The sequence below is a fragment of the Pelobates fuscus genome, chromosome 5 (assembly GCF_036172605.1).
Source record: "Pelobates fuscus isolate aPelFus1 chromosome 5, aPelFus1.pri, whole genome shotgun sequence".
Classification (NCBI taxonomy): Eukaryota; Metazoa; Chordata; class Amphibia; order Anura; family Pelobatidae; genus Pelobates; species Pelobates fuscus.
The window spans coordinates 293,438,747-293,456,058 of NC_086321.1; positions in this window are offsets into that span (position 1 = coordinate 293,438,747).

Consider the following 17,312-nt stretch of genomic DNA (forward strand, 5'->3'; position numbering starts at 1 on the left):
GGGAGTGAGCTATCCCTAAACTAGCTCATCTATTCATACACTTAGAGCCAGGTTACAGGCTCTCAACCATGTGAAGAGCAACCTTTACCTTTGTGTATATGTATTATTGTCACTGTGTCCATAAGGATTTCAACACCAGGGCGAGTTCTCCCTGTTCTTCTCTCTTTTTTTGAGGAATACACTCTATCTGGATCCAGAGGTGTGTGTCACCTTAATGACACAAAGCGAGAGTGATTAGAGCCAATCCAAATAGGCTCTGAACCACGTGAGTGCTTCTTAATTATACGGTGTATAACCATGTTTATAAATTGAAATACACGATATATTTCTACAATTTTTCCTAGCTACCAGAAGATTATCTACACCCCTAAAGTAATCTGGGGAGTAAGTAAACATTATTTAGCGCTACACACCTTCACTACTACACACTGGTTGTGGAAATAGTGTTTTTTGCATTTTGATCATAGTAGGACTGGAGAAGTCCCACGTTTTGTGTGAGAGCGGCTGTATTAAAGAGCACTTGTTAAATCTTGTTTTAAGTGCCTATTAACACAGAATATCTTGTTTTCTTATTGAACATAATTGAGATCAGACCACTGGACTTTTAAATAATAATAAAATGTTGCCATTTCCAATATTACAATCCAAATATAACCTCCCTTCGAAGGAAATTTTTAACTATTTAAGAATAAAATCCTTTACTATGGGAAAAGACTTTTCGGAAAGTTCCCTAATGGACCAGTTTGTAGAATTTCATTATAAAAAAAAAATTGCTTCCAGATATAATCAATTCGTAAGAAGTCAAAGGCAAATAGATAAAGCGCCAGCAATGAATAAATGGGAGCAAGAACTTCATTTTTCATCCTCGGTGGAGGACTGGCTGTTGGGTTTACAAGCAGTAAAAATATATATACACGGGGTGAACATACAGGAAGTGTACTTCAAACTAGTATACCGTTGGTACCTGGTGCCTACTCGCCTTCATAGATTTCTTTTTTTTTTTTTTTTTTTTTAATTTATAAGTTTTTTATTCTTTTATAAGCATATATTTTACATGAAGTCGTAAGTTACATACAACAAATTCTTCACTGTTACAAAGAAATTATAATTCAGTACAGTATGGTATAGTATACGTGTTATAACATGCATTGTTGACAAGTGATTACATTTTGTGGTTACAGGGTACAGGGTACAAAAGGATAGATCCTAAAGAAAATAGACAGTATAATTCTAACGGTAAGATTTTCTATCCCAACATATTTAAATGTGCCACCTCGTGCGTTATTCATATATAATAGTTAGAGTCATTGTGGACTATCAGCAAGGTGCTGTAGTGTTTTTTGCGGTGGGTGGTTAGCGTGGACATGAGGGCGGTATAGCTGGTTTCTCTAAGAAGTGTGTTCATTGAGAGAAGGGAGAGGTGTTGTATAGTTGGGTTTTGTTGCACTAGTTGCAACCATGAAACGTGTCCATGGTTCCCAGGTAGCAGTGAATGTTTTAAATTCTTTCAAAATGGCATGTGTTATTAGTTCCAATTGTTTGATATTTTCTACTCGCTTGATCCATTCCCTGATCGTGGGAGCCTGTGGTTGGTTCCAATACTTAGGAATCAATTGAGCCGCTGTCATGGTCAAGAGTTTAAACAGTGTGCGTTGTGGTTTATTTAGGGTGAGGTCTGGGGGAAGTTCTTGGAAGATGAACTGTAATGGAGCTAGTGGGAAAGTAATATTCATTATGGACTGGATAAGAGTATGTATTCTGCTCCAATATTTATGTATGACTGGGCATTGCCACCAGACGTGAGCATGGTGTGCTGTGGGGTTGGCACATCTCCAGCATTTAGCTTTCTCATTACCATGTATTTGTTGGATTTTCTCTGGTGTATAGTGCCATCTGGAGATACGTTTGAAATTACTTTCTTGTGTTAGTAGAGAGGTGGAAGTTCTATGCGTGGAGTTGAAAATAGCTTGCCATTGTTTGGGGGTAATCTCTATTTGTAACTCTTGTGACCATTTTTGCGTACATTTTGGTAGTTCTGTCGGTTGTGAGTCTCTGATCGTTTGGTATAGAGAGGATAATAGTTTTTTCGTAATTTTGTGTTTCTCACAGATGTTTTCAAACTCAGTCAAGGGACGGTTGCCCATTGGTAAAAGGTCATTGGACGTGATAAACTGTTTTAGTTGGGTGTAGTGTAGTAATTGGTTACCGGTCGGGGGATTGGAGGGGAAAAATTGCTGTATTGGTTTCAGTGTGTTATTAGTAACCATATCCCGTAGCCGTAGCGTGGAGCCACAGTGGTAGATAGCATAGGCCCCACCTGACTGACCTCCCTGGAAGTTAGGATTATTAGTGAGTGGGTATAGTGGTGAGGGATAGGGGGATATTTCGGTGGTTCGTGTCAGTTTGTGCCATAATTGTAGTGTAGGTGTGATGGTAGGATGAGGGCCATTGAGTGTTCCGCATTGAGCCGGTGGATTCGCTAGCCATGGGCGGTCTTTTAAGGGAATGATTGAAAATTCATTCTCTATCTGGACCCAATGGTGGGCTGGCACGGGCCTTGTCCATTCATAGATCCTGCTTAAGTGGACAGCTTTGTGGTATGAGACAATATCTGGAAAGTTTAACCCCCCCTTGTCTTTGTTTTTTATAAGTGTTTCGAATGCAATCCTAGGTTGTGAGTTTGACCATATGAAGCTAGTGAATGTTTTCCTGATTTTGGAGAAGAAATTGGTGTTTAATTGGATCGGAAGGGCTTGAAGAGTGTAGAGTAGGCGTGGGAGAACATTCATTTTGATGATGTTGATTCTACTGAACCAACCGAAGCATGGTTTGTTCCAGTTGTGTAGGTCAGTAGTGATGTTATCTAGTAACTTGAGGAAGTTGAGGCTGAAGATAAGTTTACTTGTTTGTGGTATGTGTACTCCTAGATATTTGATAGAAATGGGTTGCCAAGTGAATTGGAACCTGTTCTTGAGTTGTGTGTTCAGGTATTTGGTAGAGTGGATAGGCATCAGGTCACATTTAGATATATTTGCCTGAAAGTTGGAGATTTTGCCGTACAGTTCCATTTCTGAGATGATTTTTGGTAAAGAGGTTAGCGGGTTTGTTATTGTGAAGAGGAGGTCATCTGCAAAAGCCATGACCTTGTATTCATGATCCTTTACTTGGATGCCTCTAATGCTTGGGTTGTCTCTTATTCCTTGGAGAAATGGCTCTAGAACTAATATGAATAGTAGGGGTGAGAGTGGACACCCCTGCCTCGTCCCGTTGGTTATTGGGACCTGCTGTGATAGTTGGCCGTTAATACGTATGCGTGCCGTTGGTCTGGAATAGATTGCTGCCAACCATTCCATCCATCGAGGGCCAAAGCCCAGGGCTTGCATCGTATGTGTGATGAGAGACCAATTGACCCTATCAAATGCCTTTTCGGCGTCTATGGCAAGGAGTGCGCTGTGGATTTTGTGTGATTGGGCCCAGTGAATCAGGTTCAGGACTTTCGTTGTGTTATTTTTTGCTTCCCTACCGGGCACGAAGCCCGCTTGGTCGGTATGAATTATGTTTGGGAGGAAAACTTTAAGTCTGTTCGCCATGATCTTCGTTAAAATCTTCAGATCTATATTTATCAAAGATATTGGTCTATAGTTTCCACACTCAGTTGGGTCTTTGCCTGGTTTTGGGATGAGTGTGATGGTTGCCTCCAATGCAGAATTGGGGATTTGGTTGGATAATTTTTGTGTATTATATGCCTCTATGAATGGCCGGGCTAGGATTGGTGAGAAAGTCTTATAATATTTCCCCGTATAGCCGTCTGGCCCTGGGCTTTTACCTGAAGGTAGTGATCTGACTACATTTTGAAACTCCTCTATTGAGATGGGTTCATCCAGGAACGCTAGTTCATTGGATGGGATTGTTCTTTGAATTCTCGGTTGTAAATATGTGCGTATCTGCTCGCTAGTTGGTTGTACTTTTGCGATATTGTAGAGGCTAGTATAGAATTTATGGAATTCTCTGCTAATTTCAGGCATGTTTTTTGTTAATTTCCCTGCGGGTGTTTTAATTTCTGAGATGAATGTGGTTTGTTTATCTGGCTTTAGTGCTTGCGCTAACAATCTCCCCGCCTTACCCCCCTTGGTATAGTATAAGTGTTTAGTCAAGGTAACCTTGCGTCTAGCATGGAGATGTAGAGTTGTCGTGAGTTCAGCTCTTTTTGATAGAATTAGTTTGTACGTGTCAAGGGATGGATCTTGATCGTGGTGTGTAGATTCTAGTGTTTTTAGTTCCTTCAGTAGTTGGGCCACTCTTCGTTCTCTGTTTCTTTTGACTGAGGAGGCAATTCTAATGAATTCTCCTCTTATGACTGCTTTGTGGGCTTCCCATAGGAGGGGTAGTGTGGTATCTGGATTTGTATTCTCTTCGAAGTATGTTTTCATTGCTTTATCTATATGTGATTTGGTGTCTGTGTCATTAAGGAGTAGGTCATTTAATTTCCACTGAGTGGAGGGGTGTGGTAGATGTGGTATTGTTAGTGTTAGTGTCATTGCTGCATGGTCAGACCAGGTGATCGGACCGTAAGCGGCAGCAGTCACCAGGGACAGGTACCTGTGTTGAAGAAATAATGAGTCGATTCGGGAATATGTGCCCGCTGGTGGGGAGTAGAAAGAGAAATCTCTACGGGAAGGATGAAGTAGCCTCCAGCAGTCAAACAATTGTGCTTCGTATAGGGTAGAGTTTATCTTTTTTCTGATTTGCGTCAGATGAGGTTGTGATTTAGCTGTAGAGTCTAGTTTTCCATCTAAGGAAATGTTCATGTCTCCCCCTAGTATTAGGATACCTTCCTGAAACCCTGATAGTTTCTGTAGAACTTTGTTCAGAAATTGGTTTTGTTTTTTGTTAGGTATATATAGGTTGGCCAGCGTTACCATGGTTGAGCCTAACGTCCCTTTTACAAACAAAAATCTACCTGAATCGTCTGTAAGATGTTCTCGAATAGTGAATGGGGAATGTTTCCCTAACAGAATCGCTACCCCTCTAGATTTGGATTCTGAGAAATGGCCATAGTATCCCTGTGGATAGTCTTTATTGCGTAATTTTACATTTGTACCCTTGCGGAGGTGCGTCTCTTGGACAAAAACTATGTCCGCCTTTTGTCTGCGGAAATCAGACAAGGCCAGTGATCTTTTCTCAGGGGTGTTTAGGCCTTTGGCGTTTTGTGTTAATATTGTTAGAGTTGTCATTGTTAGGTGTGTGTGCTGAAATGGAGTCTGTTACAAAGCTATTGTTGAACTTCCTTATCTTGTGATGGTAGGTATACACTTCAATATATGTTTAGATGAAGTGCACGTCCACGTGCAGAAGTAACAGTCAAAGATGTAAAGTGTTATATAATCACTCGTTAACAGTAACTAAAAAAAGAAAAATGAACAGTGAAAAGACAAGTATAAATTTAACAGTTGAAATGATAGACAGTGGTGAAATATGCGAAAATGGCTACCCTGTCTTACAGTGGATGGAAAAAAGTTTTAGAAATTGATCTGATTTACAGGTCGACTTTATTAGCGCAGGTGGTCTGAGGGGCTGCAGCCTGATCAGTACCACCTGAGCTCAGAACCCACTTTCTAGTCGTCAGGCGTTAGTGTGGCTTGGATGGGGTTCTGTATTAATTAAACGTATCTTACCCCTTTCAATAGGGGTTTTCTCTCGAATGAGAGAGAATGGGTGATCTATCTAGGCGCAACCGATAGATACCCTTTTATAATTGGGGAAATCCGTGGCATAGCTAAGGATCCCGGGTGTGGCAATCCATTGATTTGGACATTCATTTAGTTATTTCGGGAGACATGTTAGATAAATCAGGTCAGATACCAGAGACTTAACGGAGCGGACATAGGGGGGGGGGGGGGGGAGGGGGGGGGGAGGATAGGGAAGAGAACAAGAAGGAAAATGGGGTGGGATTACCAGGAAAATGGATGGTAGGTAGTTAGGGGGGGAGGGGGGGGTAATGTCATATAATGAACTACTTTCAAGTTATTAGAGGTATATAGGCAATACATGTACTTATTAATTCGTAAGTGATAACGGCCCCAGAGAGGCAGGTCTCAGTGGTGGTTTGGATTAACAAGTTATGCATATAACACAAATTGTACAGTTCATAGTAATGTTGATACGACCTGTTCAATGGGCAGGCTGGCAAAGTCAACCTGATGAGAGAAGTTGGAGGTGTCTCGTTGAGTCTGGTTGTACCCGCTGATAGTTCAGGTGTCTTTCTCATTCTGTCTGCTTTACCTTCAACTTTCTCGGAAGGCACTAATTGTCCTCTGAGGGTAAGCTAAGGAAAAGTAAACTGTTAATAAGGAAAGTTTTTGGTTCCGTTTTGACAAGGTATAGGTTAGGGAGTATAGGGTTGGGTGGAGTGGTCGGTGTCCACTTCCAGGGGAGGTTTGAGTAGCATGTAGTTGTCTTCATCTGGTTGACCATTGAATAGTATGGGTCATGAGACATGAAATATTGAATCTTGTTGTTGGAGTAAACAGTCACTTATTCCGGAGATTGTAGGTTCCTGCGGGTTGAGTCGTCCGGAGGTAATTTGGATCTTTGTGTCGGCGATATAAATCGATGGTCGTTTCTTCTCTTTTTAGCAGGCGTAATCCAGCGTTGTCTCTGCGGAAGGCTTGCTGCGTCTTGTTGGGGTTGTTGCCCGTTCCAGTCTAAGACTGTGGTGTTCGGTAGATCTAGTGCTTGAAGGAATGGAGGGACATCTAGGATGGAGGATATCGTTAGAAGCATGCCTTTGTGGTTAACAATTAGGGCGAAAGGAAATCCCCAGCGGTACCTGATATTCCTGTTCCTTAAGTGTTCGGTGATAGGTTTTAGGGCCCTTCGGGCTTGTAAAGTGTAGCGAGATAGGTCCGGGTAGATCTGTATGGGGTGACCGTGGAAGAGGAGGGGTTGGGAAGTATCCCTGAGTGATTTGAGGATATTTTCTTTGATTGAGAAGTAATGAATTCTGCAGATTACATCTCTGGGGGTATCAGGAGTTAAGCCTCTGGGGCGTAAAGAGCGGTGAGCTCTGTCAAGCAGGATGACATTATCGCTTTGTTCCCCCATAATGAGATTAAAAAGTTCAGACAGTATAGCGTCCAAGCTCTCACCTTGTGACTCTGGTAGGCCTCTAATCCGCAGGTTATTCCTCCTCCCGCGGTTGTCCAGATCATCTATGTGTCTTTGTGTGGCTGCCATATTGTATGCATAGGAGTTTAGTGTCGTTGATAAGTTTGTCAGTTGGGCCTGAGTGAGATCTCTCTCCTCCTCCAGGTCTACCACTCTGAGGTTCAACTGCCGGACCTCCGTTCCTATACCTTCCATTTTCTTGTGGAATGAGGCTTCCAGTTTATCGATCGAGTTCTGAAGGTCGCTTTTCATGCTGTGGAGATCAGTTTTGGAAGGTAAGTTCCTCAGTATTGATTTTAAATCTGTATCTATTGTTAGTTCCGTCGAGGTTTGTGAGATCTCTGAGGCCGATGGGCTATTCGGATGTGGGTCTGTATCCGCCATTACGCCAGCTATGGTTGCGGCCTCCTCCTCGCGGTTTAGGTTTTCCTTAAAATAACGGGTCAGAGCTCCCGATTTTGCTGATGGAGTCCTTCCCGATTGTCCTTGTGTTGAACCCTGCTTTTTGTGATTACCCATGTCTTAAGAAAGTCTCCGATTGTTATGGATTGAGCCCGGTTCCTCAGGAGCTAAGTCAATGTGCGTCCATGTAGCTCCGTGGTCGGCCACGCCCCCCACCGCCTTCATAGATTTCAACCCACACTCTTACCAGACTGTTGGAGATGTGGTAGGGAGTTAGGTTCATTCTCCCACATCTGGTGGGACTGTGAGGAGCTGAAACCTATGAAACTAATCCTAGCGGAATTGGTAGACTTTATGTTCGAGGTTCGGACTGAGATCACGCCTCAAATGTTTTTGTTTCATTTAGATTTACCAAAAAGCAACATAAAACTAAAAATTCTTATGATTCACATCTGTATGGCAATAAAAATAGTTATGGGCAGAAATTGGAGAAATATGGGTGCGTTAAATTGGCAGGATACATGTACGCAGATTGATTACCAACGCAGCATGGAAGCTGGGATAGCCCTAAACAAGATATCTAGACAAAAATATAATGAAGTCTGGGCCCCTTGGGTTAGATTTATTAACTATAAAATTTAACCCCCCCCTGCACCCCCCCCCCCCCCCCCCGCCCCCTCACATTGATAGCTACCCGTAGGCAGTAGAGAGAATGGGATGTATGGTTAAGATGTATGGTATGTTTATATGGCTGTAGATACAGTAGAATATTGGTAGATGTCTATTAGAAACACGGCCCTATTGTTAATTATAATTATTATTATTATTGTATTACTATTGTATTACTATTGTAAAGTAATCTTTTGTACTGTGTTTAAAATTTATAGTTGAAAACTGTATCTGTACTTGAATGAAATTTAAAAAAAAAGGAAAATAAAGATTTATATATATATATATATATATAAAAAAATTGAGCAAAATGTGACTAGCATTAACATTTATAAAGACACTTGCATTCTGTTACTGTGTATCATTGACAAAGCCTAGTGAAGGCTTTGAGACAAGGTTACTACTTGAAAAGATATTCTCACTACCCTGCTTTACTCATCAAAAGGAAGTAAAAACTATTATTATTTTTTTTTTTCTTAACCACCTCAGAAACTGCTGGAAAGCCTGACAGAGGACAGATGGCAGTGGTCGTTATTACAAGGAAGTGCAAGTCTCTGTATTTTTTTCTTACATTCTTTTTTTTTAAAAAACATTTTGAAAATGTTTTGTTATTCTTTTGTTTTTTTTGGCATTTTTTTATCACTTTTATCTGTATTTTTTTTAAACGATATTAACAAGAATTGCAAACATTGCTATCAAAAATAGTCTTTTATATATACAAGGATCAGTAAATTATATTGTTTCCCTTTATTGGTTGGTTGTTATCTTTATACAAAAAGTTAAATCATTTTTGTAGGTGGTTGTGATACGCAGCTCAGTTTTTCACATACTTATTGACAGAGGTTATCTCTATTTTAGGGAAAGCGCAGTCCCCATTTTTCTCTATGTTTTCCCACATATTTAGGTTAGAGGTATTTTCCTAATAGGACTAGCTGCCTTCCTCAAAATTCCACACCTTCCCCCCCCTCCCCCCACTTTTTTCCCTCTCTCTTTTCTTTTTCTTTTTTTTGCACTGCTCCATTATTTTTTACATGTCTCTTTTCAGCCTACGTAACTATGTGTTTTTTTGTTGCAATACATTAACTTGGCTCTCCCCAAGTTAAAAGAGTAATCCTGACATGGACCCCATGCTCACTGTGCCTCGAGTGGTATCAGCTACACCTAGCTGACGATGCTCTAAGTAGGCTGAAATGATCATCCGAGGTTGCTATATCTCTTGTGCAGAGAGAACTTGTCGGCATTTCAGTTCTGGATTGCCCTGGTGGGATCAGTCTTATGTGCAGTAGTATATGTTCACTTTGTAATGGCATAAGTGATCAAAAACTATTTTGTGACCTGAGCAAAGATTTACTGAAGGGCAAGATATCGAATTTCTCTAAATACTCTGATATGACCTGTGAGTTGGATCCGTAAAGGAAGAGAAGGTGATTATATTGGGGTCACCTCTTATTATATCAGATTGCTGTTTTTAGATTGGCTCTTTGTAATTGTTGCTACTATTTGGATTTCAGTAACTTTTTACCTTATTTCCTGGGTTAGATCCCAGTAGGTAGCCATATATTATAGTTCTTGTTCATGCTACATGTGTCTGACAGATATATCCCCTCTGGTGTAGATGTACTAGAGGTTTTGGGTAAATACCATGGATCTAGGTCGGGTATAAGCAGGATGAGCAGAGGTCATAGATGTGATCTTATATCATTAGAACAGGGGACAGGCTGCCTTTCCTATCCATGCAGCAACCAGAGCACAGACCAGCTTATCTCCTTAACTGGCTCTAATATAAGTTGTGACAAACTTCCCTTTTTAAGGGAGTTTGCCCTGAGTTTTTGGAGGGGCCTGCTTGCCAGCCTCCTACTCTGGGACTGTGGGACCTGTGATAACCAATGTTCAAAAGTACTGTTTCTGCCCCTTGGACCTTTAACTGGAACAGATTCAAACATGTGGTGGCGGCCATCTTAAATTGTCCAATAGTGTTTTGTTGTCGAGTGTTTGGAACTGTTTTGGGCATGGGACCATGTGCATGGTGGGGCAAAAATAAGACTTCCATAAAACTTTTGAACCCCTGCTCTGATCTGGGTGATTTTTGGATATGCTGTTCACCCAGATCAGGGCTGGGGATATGTTGGAGTTCTGGGGTGTTTCTGCCTGGGGGTAATTGAGTTAGTCCATTTTCTTTGTTAATTGTATCACAGGCAGAGGGGAAGGTTTGTGTACAGTAACTGGGAGTGTTCAAATGTAAACCTCTGTTTTTATTGGATTGTGCATTTCATGTCCTGTGTCCCACAAGTTGCAGGTGGGCAGTAACCTTGTGGGGAAATACTGTATAAAAGAAGCAGCTCTACTATTAAACATTCAGTTCTACTTGAGCCTCGACTCGTGTTTGGAGGGGACAGCTATAATCACTACAGGGATTGCTATGCTCTTCATACTCCCTTGAATAATCACTAAGCTCTTGTAAGAGCTTGTTCATGTTCCTGCTTCTCTCTCTGAAGAAAGAGAGGTTCATCCACTGGAGCCAGGAGCCTTGTTGAAAGTCCTGGGTGGGTAGGAGACGGCGAGACCCCAACCAAACTGCGGCGGTTCGTGGGGTCTGCGGTGCTTATGGTGTCTGGTACGGTGCTTATGGTCCTTGGTAAGCACTAGGAGCATTTGTTTACGGTACAACCCTCAGCTAGCCTGGGGAAACCGTAACATAAGCATTATAACTATAACTAGTAGACAGTGTAAGAATGTGTTTCCTTTCAAGCCATTGGTGTTGATAAAGCTCTTGTAACGGACTGTCTGGCACTCCGACCGAGTACCTCCACCAATCGATGCTCCTAGTGCTTGCCGAGGACTCTAAGCACTTCACCAGACACCATAAGCACTACAGACCCCACTTACAGCAATGTAGCTGCGCCGGAGTCTCGCCGTCCTTCACCCACCCTGAACCCAAGACGAGGATCCAGCTTTCAGTGGGCAGACCTCTCCTACTCCAGAGAGCGTAGCAGGAACAAGCTCTTACAAGAGCTTATACTTAGGGGAGTATTGTGATTATAGCAATCCCCAAGAGTGTAGTTATCCCATCCCCTAAACATGAGCCAAGACTTCATGAAGGGGTAAAGCAGGTCTTTTTAATGGAAGCCAGCACTTACAATTTATACACACATTTTAAACCCCCACCAGCCTCATTTACATACAATAGGTTACATAGATTACTATAGTACAAGGAAGGGTGGGGTCAGACAATAGCAAGGGCTGATGGGAGATTGAGGAGGGACAAAGCAGCCAGGTCACACTGCTGCTGGAAACAATAGGACAGGAAAAAGGGGGAGGGGAAGAGGCACAGATAAGCAATACATTCAACATACTCCTCCTCTGTGTCTGAGAGATAATGAATTATCTCCAGGTACAGAAAAACACACAATTTACAAACACCCCAAAAGTACCCCCAAGATCCATGGAAACCCCACAAGAGTCACATTCTCGGATAGCCCTGGTCTGGGTGACCAACATATCCAAAAATCACCCAGATCGGTTCAGTAGTTTGGTTTTTCCATGGAAGTCACTTTTTAGCATGTCTTTTTGCAGGGCCCATAATCCTAGGGCAAGAGGCTGGCAAGCAGGCCCCTCCAAGTACCAGTGGCAAGGCCACTTTCGCCACAGGTCTTGATAAAGTAGTTATGAAACGTGTAGACAGAACTGTCCGGTTCACCCTTGTTGTTCTGTAAGCTTCCATTTTATTACCTACATGCTGCTATTTTGTTGCACTATGTGAATGGATACATTGTGTTTTAAAAGACATGTGGGTGAATAAAGCAAGGTGATTTTTAAGTGATGGTTAGCTTGTCATGTTGACTGCATAACCCAGGGCTTTGCTACATTTATCATTTATATTTCTATCTTTGAATAGGGTTTAGATCAAGCATGTCAAACTCAAAGTCTAGCACGGGCCACATGAACAAAGCTTAAGTTTATGTGGGCCGCAAAAAAAATAAATAACATTTTCATAAAAACGTAGGTTTATTTTTATACCGCACCCCCCTCTACTAAATCGCAGTCCCCACATATACTAAATCCCAGTCCTCCCCCTATACTAAATCCCAGTCCTTCCCCCCTCGACTAAATCCCAACACCCCCCTCTAGCCAACAATAATCCCAGTTTTGGTGAAAGTATATAGTGTTTATTTTGGGGAGTGATTTTGTGCAAGGCTTAGATCTGTGTTTGGATATAGTAATACTTGCATGAGCATCATTTGTATCTTTTTATGTTTTAGATGGAAAGTAAGTAAAAGACGTGCATTGGATGCCTGTTATAGGGACACTATCACTTGGTCAATTGCCATATTGAATAATCAGTGCAGGGAAACTCTAAGGACAGAAACAACTTTAGCTTAATGAAGCCGTTTTGGTGTATAGAACATGCCCCTGCAGTCTCACTGCTCAATTCTCTGCCATTTAGGAGTTCAATTAATTTGTTTATGCAGCTTTAGCCACATCTCGTCTGATTGCCACTCACACAGCCTCCCTGTAAAGAGATCTAATATCTAATATTTAAACTTCCTTTCCTGCACTGTGTTTAATTTAGATTTTCTTATTTCCATCTCTGTTAATAGCTTGCAGGAATCTCATGACTGTAATTAAAGTTAAACAATAGGACAGGAGATAAAAAAAATGTCTAAAGCAAACACGCTGTGTTGTAAGATCTGTTTGAAAGGACACGTTATGCAGTTAGGGCTTCATAAACAAAAATAAAAATGATTTAAAATGGCAAAGAATTAAGCAGTGAGATTGCAGGGGCATGATCTATTTATCAACACTACATAATTAAAGGATTACTCCAAGCACTATGATTACTTCAGTGACTTGAAGTGATCATGGTGCCTGGAGTCTGTATATGCAGTGTTTCGCTATGAAATGCTGCACATACAGGGACTAACCACTTAGCTGTTTAATTACACCTCTGGCAGCGTCATTAGCATGCTAGTACCAGACAGCCAGTGGCCAATGGAGACCCTTCCCATTCTGCCCCTGTCATCCTCATAGTCCATCCTCTATGACCTTAAAGCACCTCCAGCTTGGGTGAGTGACATTAGTGAAGGAAAATTAGGTCGAACTTGGCCTCAGCACTGGAAAACCAGGTAAATAGCTTTTATTATTTTTTTTTATTTCTTTGATATTTGAGTTGTGGAACAACTAGAGAAGTTTTACTACCACCAAAATCAGTGTATTTATAATTTAAAGTTATTTTGTTCCCTAAAGTATCCTTTTAAGCCAAAAATTATAGTTTTTTTTGTTTTTTTAATCTGTTGCACTTTGTTCTATATAGTGTTATTTGGAAGAATCTTTGTGTAAACCGGTGTATACCTAAGGACTATTCCTAATTGTTACAATAAACACAAGTGGACCATAAAACTAAATAATTACAACAAAAACTTGTATATATCCTAATGTTTTTCTTTATCCCTAATTGTTTCCAAATGGTAGCTTATACCACAGGGAAGGGTATTCAAGTTATGCCTATGCTTTATATATGTAAGCAATAATTGATGACAGGCCGTTGAATTATTAGAAAAATAATGCACACCCGAAGTGGTAATGCGGTCACAACGCGAAGCGGAGTGGCCGTTACACCTCGGGTGTGCATTATTTTTTTCTAATAATTCAACGGCCTGGAGTCAACTATTCCGCTTATACTACAGTTACCACACCTTAAAACATTGTTCAGATGATGTACTTCAAGACGTTTGTCAAGTTTTTGTCATTAAAACGCTCTTACGCAAGTGTAATGCGGTCAAGACCTGTCTGGAACTACTTTAGCCGTGCGTCTCCCTGAAAATAATGCACACCTTAGAACGTTCGTCAACCAATCAAATTGACGCATTCAACAGCCCTATAGTATAAGTCTTAACATTTCATAACTGTTTCGCAATTAATCATCAATCACCTATAAAATATTTGGTCCATCCTTGTTGATCAGCAACCTGTATACAAGGAAATACGGTATAAACTATACTCAGTCATTTCAATGCTTACTCGGTCTGTCCAATTCTCAAGTCAATTATGTATGTGCTTCATTCTTTTTTTTCCAATTCATTTAATTGAGAGAGGTAATGTCCCTGTGAGAGTATTTTGTGCTTGTGTGTATTCAAAGGATAGACTGTTTGAAAGATAACATCTAGATACTTGTCTTGATGCATGAAATGGAAGTCACATATTGCGAGGCCTGAAGGCTAACCTCCTTCCCACAGATAATGGGACCCCGTCACCAGATTTAAAATGAGGTATAGCATGTGGGGGTACATTGTGCTACTGTCAAGGTATTCTGTAAAATGTTGAACTGGAGGAAAACTATTGAGTTAATTATTATATTGTGGGGGTGGAGCCAAGCAGCCAAGCAGCCCAGACGTGTTAGGAGAGAGCTCCCACGTCTGGGGACAAATTACGGGGAATTACACCCAGCTACCACTAACCACAAGCCGCAGACCAAGAGTTTCACAACCAGGAGGGGCTGCTGCACAGAACGGTACCTCTCCCGACCACCGGCGCAGCCGACTGAACATATCGAGGCCTGCAGCCTACTCACGACTGAGCCACGAGGAGACGGCCGCTCCACAGGCACGAGAGCGGGGAATGGAACCCCCGGGAACAGTCTCCCCCCCCCCTCAGGACCGGTGGGGATTATCCCGGACCACACATCAAAGCAGAGAACACCAAACAGAGCGCAGCAGTGGGACGCACGGCGGACAAGCGAGAGCCACAAGGCCCGATTAAAATGGCCAACGGCTTCATCGCCCAAGCACCACAACAGACTCCCAGCGACTGGGAGGAAGCCTCCAACGCACGGTTCGAGGCCATGTGGGAGCAATTCTGGGCCAAAATAGCACACAAGCACCGGCTACCTCAGCTACCAAACACTGGGAAGGTGCCCAGACCACCTATGGCACGACAACCAGCCAGGGCAGTACACACTGGACACCCCACGACCAATACCAAAAAAAAGGTAACTTACCTGCAACAAGCCACTGCATCTGGGAAACACGCACCCACTACGGCACATGGGAGTCCTGGCAAGCAAAGAGACCCCAGCCGCACCTCCGAGAGGGGGAAAAGCGGGAAAGGCAGGTCCCAGCAGGCTCGCCGCAAGGGTACCCGAAGGTGGACAGGTCCACGCACGCCGCAATGCCGAACCCGCCCGCAGGAAAACCCGCCCCAGCAGACTACAGCGCAGACACCCACGGTAAAACTAGCTCATCAGAGCTCTAGCAGACACTCCAAGCGGCACCCTCTGCTTCAAAGGTACGGGTCACACAACGCACGGGGTGATAAAAAGGGAAACCGGCTTGCACAACTATCCAGGCTGGAGACATCACACAACCCGACAGCGATCCCAACAAAGATGCAAACACGCGCCAACACCCACAGAGACCGCACCACCCGGAATACACACCTGCCCACACTAAGCTTCACGACCCAGGGCATAGGCTGTCGGCTCACTTGTGTAGCAGGGCAGTTTCACCATGCGTCCCATGGACTTACCGATCTGCGGCTGTGGACAACCGGTCCCGTATGGACTATGAAACTAACGAGCATTTTGACCTGCCATGCATGATTATGATTTTTGTGCTTGTATTTCCCTTTTTTTTTTTTTTTTTTTTATTGGTAACCAGATATAACCGTTGTTTACTGATCTCTGCCACATCATAGCTTAGACCAGAATAGCGAAATACATATATGGCATACTTTTACCCTATTAAACCTGTGTAGTTACTCGTGTCTTACACACAAACGTAATGGTCTAGCATATATATAATGCGCTGATATCTAAGCGTAGTCCCGCTAAACAATGCTATAGACACACGATGATTATTAAATGCTAAGGTACAACCACCTGACAAACCTAGGAGAGATGCCTATATGCCTCCACTAAATATGACCAATGCAAAGCGTAACCACATTAGCCTGCTTTCTTACATTGCATACATGCATTACATAAGTCGATACTAGACTACTACACGCACTAACCAAGCCTGCGTACACAGCAACTTACATCAAAGTCAACGTTCTATCGTTAACAAGTTTATGTTTCATTATGACTATACCTTAGAAGCGTAAATCCATACTGTTTATAGCCTAAACAAAAATGTGCTTTTTCTAACATGTACCTCTGTGTCTAACTGTTTAAATGCGCTAGAGGATTGCCTTTGGGGTACCTCACATGCGAATGTTATAAGCTTACGCACGACAAAAATAAAGAATTCAAAAAAAATAATTATTATATTGTGTAACAGATATTGTGCAATGTGTCTTGGTGTCCAGCAGGTAATTATCATGTCTTAGCCTAATAACATCCCAGACTGGATATGAAGTTATTGTGTAGAAGAGGTTTATGTTGTAAACCTGTATTGTGCAATGCATCTTAGTGTCCTATAGTTAATTTAGTTATCCAAGACACCAGGGAGTGGTTTGCATTGTTCTGTCTAAAGGCAGTATAACTACATGCGTTTTCCCTGCAATAAACAGTTTTATTGTTTTACCCAATACGACTGGTCTTGTCCACGATATTGGGGAATTTCACAAGTTTCCAGAGGGCTATAATCACTAATCCTGCAGATATAATCACTGTATGCTGAAGCAGAAATCCAGGACCATAGGACTGAAGATCTGGTGAAGAAAAAGCACTTAGAGATTTTGCGACCCGTGACACTACTGATGATGTAGGTCTCCATGATTGTACCAACATGCCAGGCGACCTATGTCCAATAGGCCAGTCTAATATTTCTTCAATAAGTTTTATTTCTTCAGTGAAAATATCCAATACTGTTGAAAAGTATAATTTAAATGATTGGCAACATTTTTTGTTCATTAGAGATGTAGCACAATTTGAAAACAAGATCATCACAGTAAGCATTTTCGAGCAGGGTAAGTTATATTTTTTTTTTGAGCATCACAAGGCAATGATTTTTTTGCATTTTTTTTTACATAAGTTTAAGAGGCTGTTTGATAACTGATGAGAACGTTGTGGTTAACCGCAGACACTTGAAAAGACTATGTGAAAGAATTTTTGCTCCATGACGATTGAACTGTATGTA